Genomic DNA, 7,517 nt, shown 5'->3' with positions numbered 1-7,517 from the left:
GCTACAATTTGAAATGAGATTTGGATGGGAACACAGCCACGCCATATCACCCATTACCCAAGCATACTAAACAAATTTATTTTTTTTTTGAGACCAGTCTCACTTTGTCACTCAGGCTAGAGCGCAGTGGCAGTGTGATCATAGCTCACTGCAGCCTCAACTTCCCAGGCTCAAATGATCCTCTTTCCTCAGCCTCCCAAGTAGCTGGGGCTACAGGTGTACACCATTGCACCCAGCTAAAATTTTATTTTTTGTAAAGACAGGAGTCTCACTATGTTGACTAGGCTGGTCTAGAACTCATGGTCTCAAGTTATCCACCTGCCTCAGCCTCCCAAAGAGCTGGGATTACAGACACGAGTCACTGCACCCAGCCGAGAAGCTTTTCTTCATCCATCTGGACTCTTTCTGCAGCACAATTCTAGCGCTAACTACCTGGAGATCACACAGACCCCACAGGCTGAGAACACAGTCCTCCACAAGAACCTCCCCGCTTAGGCACCAGCCACCAGCTCCAGAGTCCCAAAGCCACCCATGCTTCTGTCCAACTGGTTAAAAACCTGCAGGTTCCTATCTGCCTCAGATTTGATAATTTAATAGGATAATTCACAGAACTCAGAATAGCACCATATTTATTGTCTTCAGTTTTGGAGTTCTTTTGGGATTGTAGGGGGGAAATGTCCCTTGAGGCATTCCCATTTTTTGAGACGGAGTCTCGCTCTGTCACCCAGGTTGGAGTGCAGTGGTATGATCTCAGCTCGCTGCAACCTCCGCCTCCCAGGTTCAAGTGATTCTCATGCTTCAACCTCCCAAGTAGCTAGGATTATAGGCGTGCGCCACCACACCCGGCTAATTTTTGTATTTTTAGTAGAGATGGGGTTTCACCATGTTGGCCAGGTTGGTCTCAAACTCCTGGCCTCAAGTGATCCACCAGCCTCAGCCTCCCAAAGTGCTGGTATTACAGGTGTAAGCCACTCTGCCCAACTTATTGTCTTCAATTTTAATATAAAAGGTACAAACCAGGACCAACCAAAAGAAGAGACCTGTAGAGTGAGGGCTGGAAGAGTCTCAAACATGAAACTTCCACATCCTTTCCCTGTGGAATCAGGATGTTTCACCCTCCTGGCTCGTTGTGTTCACCAGCTGGGAAGCTCATTGGAGCTTCAGAGTCTATAGATTTTATTGGGATTTCATTATTTGGGCATGACCCATTGCATCACTGGCTACCTGACTGAACTCAACCTCCAGCCCCACTCCCCTTTCTGGAAGTTGGACTGATACCACTTGGCTCAAAGCTCCACCTCTCTGAATCGCATAGTCGGTCTTTCTAGCGTGGCCAGTTCCCATTCCAAAACTAGGGGCCCGCCATGAGTCATCTCACTAGTGAAAACTCAGGCTTGGTCTGAGGGGCCCACCATGAAAAACAGACACTCCTATCACTGAGGAAATTCCAGTGGTTTAAAATCTCTGTCCCAGGAACCTGGGGCAAACACCAGACAAATTCTTTATTGTACAATACCTAATGTGACTTAAGATGATGACTATAGACAAGTGGAGACTGTTGAAATGTATCATATGAAATTCTTGTAGACTGTTTTAGTCATTCTAGATGTCATTTTATCAGTGAAATGACTTCTAATTTATGGTCCCAAAGCGAGTATTAACCAGCATTAAATTATCAAATTAATTATTAAAATTTTAAGAGAAATGTCAAGCAGTCTTTTACTATTTCTTTATGTGATTTTATTTATCTTTTGAACTATTCAGAAAACTTTTAATAAATTGAAAATAAAATTTACCTTTTGTCTTTCTTATTTTTTAATTAATTTTTTTTTTTTTTTTTGGAAACAAGAGTCTCGCCATGTTGCCCAGACTAGAGTATAGTGGCTATTCACAGGCGTGATCCCACTACTGATCAGCACAGGAGTTTTGACCTGCTCCCAAGAGGTCACCATACTGATGCCAAACTTGGTCCAGACACCAGATCAGCATAGTGCACTACAGTCCAGAGCTCCTGTACTCAAGCGATCCTCCTGCCACAGCCTCCTAAGTAGCTGGGGCTACAGGTGTGCACAACCGCACCTGGTAAAGTCTCCCTTTTGGTAATCATTTCCTTCAATTCTTCTCAGAACTTAAGGAACCACACTTTCTAATATGATGCACACTCTTAAATAGAAAGAAGGATAAGAAAATGAGTCCTAACTTGACTTACTTTAGAAAGAAATCATGACCCCTTCGTAATAAATACTAGAAAACTGTCCTGGCATTTACAATAAACTTCTACCATTTTAAGTTGACCTAATTTCATACTACAGTATAGGTAAGAACCCAGACAATAGAGCTGATTAAAGAAAAAGTGGTTATGGCAATTAAAACCTGTAGTGGTATTAAAGATGCATAATTGAACTAGGTGTGTCATGACCAATGTAAAGAGAACATATCATGTTCATTTCTTTTACTGTGACTTCTAAGGCACATGAGCCTTCACTCAAGGTTCTTGGACCAGCATCTATAGATGGGCTCTAAAGCTTCTGTTAGCTGTCGATGTGATATATAAAATATTATACGTTGGTGTGGAAACTGCATCATTTTCCCAAAATTCATGTCCATGACCTCAGAATCACTTTTGTAAAGAATCCCTCCTTTAAGAACAGTCACTCCCTAGTGTTTCCCAAGCTTTGAAAACTAGAATTCCTGCCATCATAACCCAAGGGCCTGATACTGGGTGTTTCCAACTTCCCCAGCCTTCCTGAGGCATTTATTCCCCAAATAAGTTGCCTTGGGCCTCCATCCCACATGATGTCTGCAGCCTTCCTCAGTACTTGTAAGAATTCCTGGTGGGAAGTGTTTGCATTTCTCCTGGTCACCTCTCACTTGGATTTTCTACTCTACTCACTTCCTGTAGCAACATCTGCAACCTGACAAACAGCCCTGTTTCGTTTATTCTCCAAAGTACTATTAACATAAGCTAGTTGCATGTGATAGAACTTTATTGAAGGTTTAGAACCACTGAGAAGGACTGTGTACTGACCATGTTTCTAGCTCCTGGGAAAATGCTTTTATATCTGCCCTATGTGCATATGCTGGGTGTGCCTCATTTGGGATATAACATGCCTGAGTCACCCTGCCTGGGCCTCCTGCCTCCCTCATTGCCCCTGCCCCCTTCCTCTTGTGGTATATACAAAATGTGATATATACATACAACAGAATATTATCCAGCCATAAAAAAGAATGAGGCTGGGTGTAGTGGCTCACACCTGGAATCCCGGCACTTTGGGAGGCCAAGGTGGGAAGATAGCTTGAGCCCAGGAGTTCAAGACCATCCTGGGCAACATAGTGAGACCCTGTCTCTACTACTACTAATAATAATAATAACAATAGTAAAGAATTGAAATTTTGGCCAGGTTCAGTGGCTCACGCCTATAATCCCAGCACTTTGGGAGGCCTAGACGGGTGGATCACCTGAGGTCAGGAGTTCAAGACCTCCTGGCCAACATGGTGAAACCCATCTCTACTAACAATACAAAAATTAGCTGGGCATGGTGGCAGGTGCCTGTAATCCCAGCTACTCAGGAGGCTGAGGCAGGAGAATCGCCTGAACCCAGGAGGCGGAGGTTGCAGTGAGCAGTGAGCCGAGATCATGCCATTGCACTCCAGCCTGGGAGACAAGAGTGAGACTTCATCTCAAAGAAAAAAAAAAAGAAATGAAATTTTGATACATGCTGTCAACCCTTGAAACCTTGAAACCGTTATGCTAAGTGAAATAAGCCAGACATAGAAAGACAAATACTCTATTATTTTACTTATATTAAGTATCAAGAATAGGCAAATTCATAAAGATGGTAATAATTAATAATTGTTGTACAACATTGTAAATGTACTTAATGCATGGAATTTGTAGAGTTCCTCTTGGAAACTGTGAGTAATTATCTTTCAGTGGCAATCATTTCCTGATCTGTTGGCCTTACTATACCTCAAATTTTCTATTAATGTATTTTATTTTAGAACAGATCACAACAGAGCACAGAACAGGAATCAACTTACAATTTAATACCAGATATCATTGTCACTCAGACATTCCCTTAAAGGGAATTTCTTAGCAGCCATATTTGCATGGGACTCGGCTCCTCACTGGGGCCATTTCTCCCCATGGTTTTTCTTCTCTCAACCTTGGAGTTTCCCATCCCATCCCTCTTTGTGTAGCAAAGGAAGCTGAGAATGTTCATGGTATTACTTTATTAGACAGAATGGCTTCATTTTCCTTTTTTCAGTCTTCACCAGTCTAAGACTTCCATAACCAAAAGATCCACTAAGATTTTACCTAAAGAAAAAGACAAACCATCTGCCTCTAAGATAAATGCTGCTACTCCCTACATAGGGATAATGTGCAGCAACAATTTAATCTTTTAAAGCAAAAGTTCTTTCTGTTAAATATATATATTCAGTAAGTACAAAAGCAATCCATGCAGAGAAGGATCCTAAGTACACTACCAATTTAAAACATTAACTAACAGTTGAGAATTTAACATAAATATTATAAAGAATGGTATCAGTAACAACATTACTATGCAAGAATTAATGGCTTTCTAGTATACCAACAATAAGCAGTAGAAAACAAAACGGTAAATATTCCACTAAAAATAGCCATCAAAGGCTAGGCGCAATGGCTCACACCTGTAATCCTAGCATTTTGGGAGGCCGAGGCGGGTAGATCACTTGAGGTCAGGAGTTCAAGACCAGCCTGGCCAATATGGTGAAACCCCATCTCTACTAAAAATACAAAAATTAGCCTGGCGTAGTAGCACACACCTGTAATCCCAGCTACTCAGGAGGCTGAGGCAGGAGAATCGCTTGAACCCAGGTGGTGGAGGTTGTAGTGAGCCAAGATCGTGCGCCACTGCACTCCTGCCTGGGCAACAGAGCGAGACTCTGTCTCAAAATAAATAAATAAGTAAACAACCATCAAAGAACATACCTAAAAATAATCTTAAAGAGTGCAGAGGAACAATATTAACATGCTCAAAACTCTACTGAGAGCACAATTATTTACACCTGAATAATAGAGAGGCAAGACATAATACTTGAAAGGGAAGTCTCAATAGTGAGCCAATGTCAATTCTGATATTATGCAAAACAAAATTTTAAAAGCATTTGACATTAAAGAGAGGAAATTCAGCAGACTATTATCAGATTAACCAGAAAATACTGACACGACGGAATTGCTAGAAAAAGAAATGTAAAGAGAAGGATAATGGGAGGAAATACACACTGAGGGTATGATAAAACTACATTCCAGATACTTGTACATCAATATAAATGGCAGCATTATTCACAGTAGTCAAAAGGTGGAAACAATTCAAATGCTCACTGACAGATGAATAGATAAACAAAATGTGATATATACATACAACAGAATCTTATCCAGCAATCAAAAAGAATGAGGCTGGGTGCAGTGGCTCACACCTGGAATCCCAGCACTTTGGGAGGCCAAGGTGGAAAGATTGCTTGAGCCCAGGAGTTCAAGACCGGCCTGGGAAATAGAGTGAGACCCTGTCTCTACGAATAATAATAAAGAAATGAAATTTTGATACATGCTATCAACCCTTGAAACCTTGAAACTATTATGCTACATGAAATCAGCCAGACATAGAAAGACAAATATTTTATTATTCTATTTATATTAAGTATCAAGAACAGGCAAATTCATAGAGACTGAAAGTAGAATAGAAATTACCAGGGGCTGTTAGGAAGGAGCATGAGCAGTTATTATTTAATGGGCATAGAGCTTCTGTTTGGGATGATGAAAAACTTCTGGAAATGGATAGTGATAATGGTTGTACAACATTGTAAATGTACTTAATGCATGGAATTTGTATAGCTGAAATCTGCTGAGAGATAGATCTTAAATGTTCTCACCACGAAACAAAAACAAAAAAAATGGTAAATAGGTGAGATGACAGATGTGTTAACTAACTTGATTATGGTCGTCATTTCGTAATATATATGTTTATCAAATCATGGGTTGTACACCTTAAACTTCTACAATGTTGTCAATTATTTCTCAATAAAGCTATGGGAGAATTAAAATAGGGATTTGTCAACAACATAAGATTATTGTGAGGACTAAAATTAAACGAGGTGTGTTCCACGGCTCTCAGTCAATTCTTCATCAACAGACATTTTCTTGTACCTTCTCATCTTTCCTGAGTTCTAACTGGAGCACGGCAACCTATCAGATGTGTAACTAAACTCCTCAAGATGTAGTTTTCCACCTGTAAAATAAGGGATTAGATTATCTTTATTGCTATGTTCACCGTTAACATTCTCCAATTCAATACAAACACCCTGAAAATCGTCCCTGAGGAAGGGGTCATTCTGATTGCTAGACGTGAATTTGGCACTTAGAAGAAGCCCAGGTTGTGGAAGTGATACAGAAAATGTCAATAAGGAACAACAGGAGACTTTGGCTGGGGACGGTGGCTCATGCTTGTAATCCCAGCACTTTGGGAGGCTGAGGCAGGCAGATCACTTGAGGCCAGGAATTCGAGACCAGCCTGGCCAAAATGGTGAAACCCCATCTCTACTAAAAACACAAAAACAAATTAGCTGGGTGTGGTGGCATGCTCCTGTAATCTCAGCCACTTGGGAGGCTAAGGCAGGAGAATCTCTTGAACCCAGGAGGCAGAGGCTATAGTGAGCCCAGATGGTGCCACTGTACTCCAGCTTGGGCGACACAGCGACACTCTGTCAAAAAAAAAAAAAAAAAAAAGGAAGAATAAGAGACTTCAAACATTCTATTTGGGGAGTAGAAAGGGGAGTTCCTTGTCAGAATATATGCATCTCACACAAAGGATCATCATTAAAATCCAATTATTCATGAACAATGAGTAGGACTTTGTAATATTTCAATTGCATCAAAACTGTCCTTGAACAAAAAACATACTTCCTCCTCCATTCAGGTAAAGAGTATAGCCTGTGTCATCCCATGAACTGTGGCATTTGTTCACTGAACTATTGTCCTTCTCAAGAGATGGTTTTCACCCTAACAAAATAACTATGAATCATTGATTCTGTGAATATTTTCTCCCTTGCTTTTTTCACAGAAAGAATGACAAATTTCCGTATATTTATTTCTTAAATAAGCAAAAGTTACCATGAACCTGAAATGGTCTATACTACAAATGCAAACTGTTGCTTTTAAATGTCAGTTGGGGGTAACTATGAGTTTCCAATTAGGATCACAAATCTCCTAAGGAAAGGATATTCTCCACGAGTAACAGGAGGAAAAAGTTTCACAGAGAATGAGAAGTGATATTTTGAGGGTTTTTTTTTAATTTTTTAGTTTTTAGAGTTGTTTTTCCTTTAGCTACACCTGCTAGAATAAAATAAAGTTTTGTTATATACAGCTATTTATATGCCTTGAAAACTAAAAGAAAAATATTACCCTAGCATTTATTTTCATAGCTTTACTCTAGTGACTATGAGTGATTTGTTCAAAAAATTTTATGTATGTTTCCAGG

This window comes from Rhinopithecus bieti, unplaced genomic scaffold, assembly GCF_001698545.2.
Source record: "Rhinopithecus bieti isolate Rb0 unplaced genomic scaffold, ASM169854v2 scaffold_6946, whole genome shotgun sequence".
NCBI classification, from domain to species: Eukaryota; Metazoa; Chordata; class Mammalia; order Primates; family Cercopithecidae; genus Rhinopithecus; species Rhinopithecus bieti.
Note: the sequence above shows the minus strand (reverse complement) of the source record.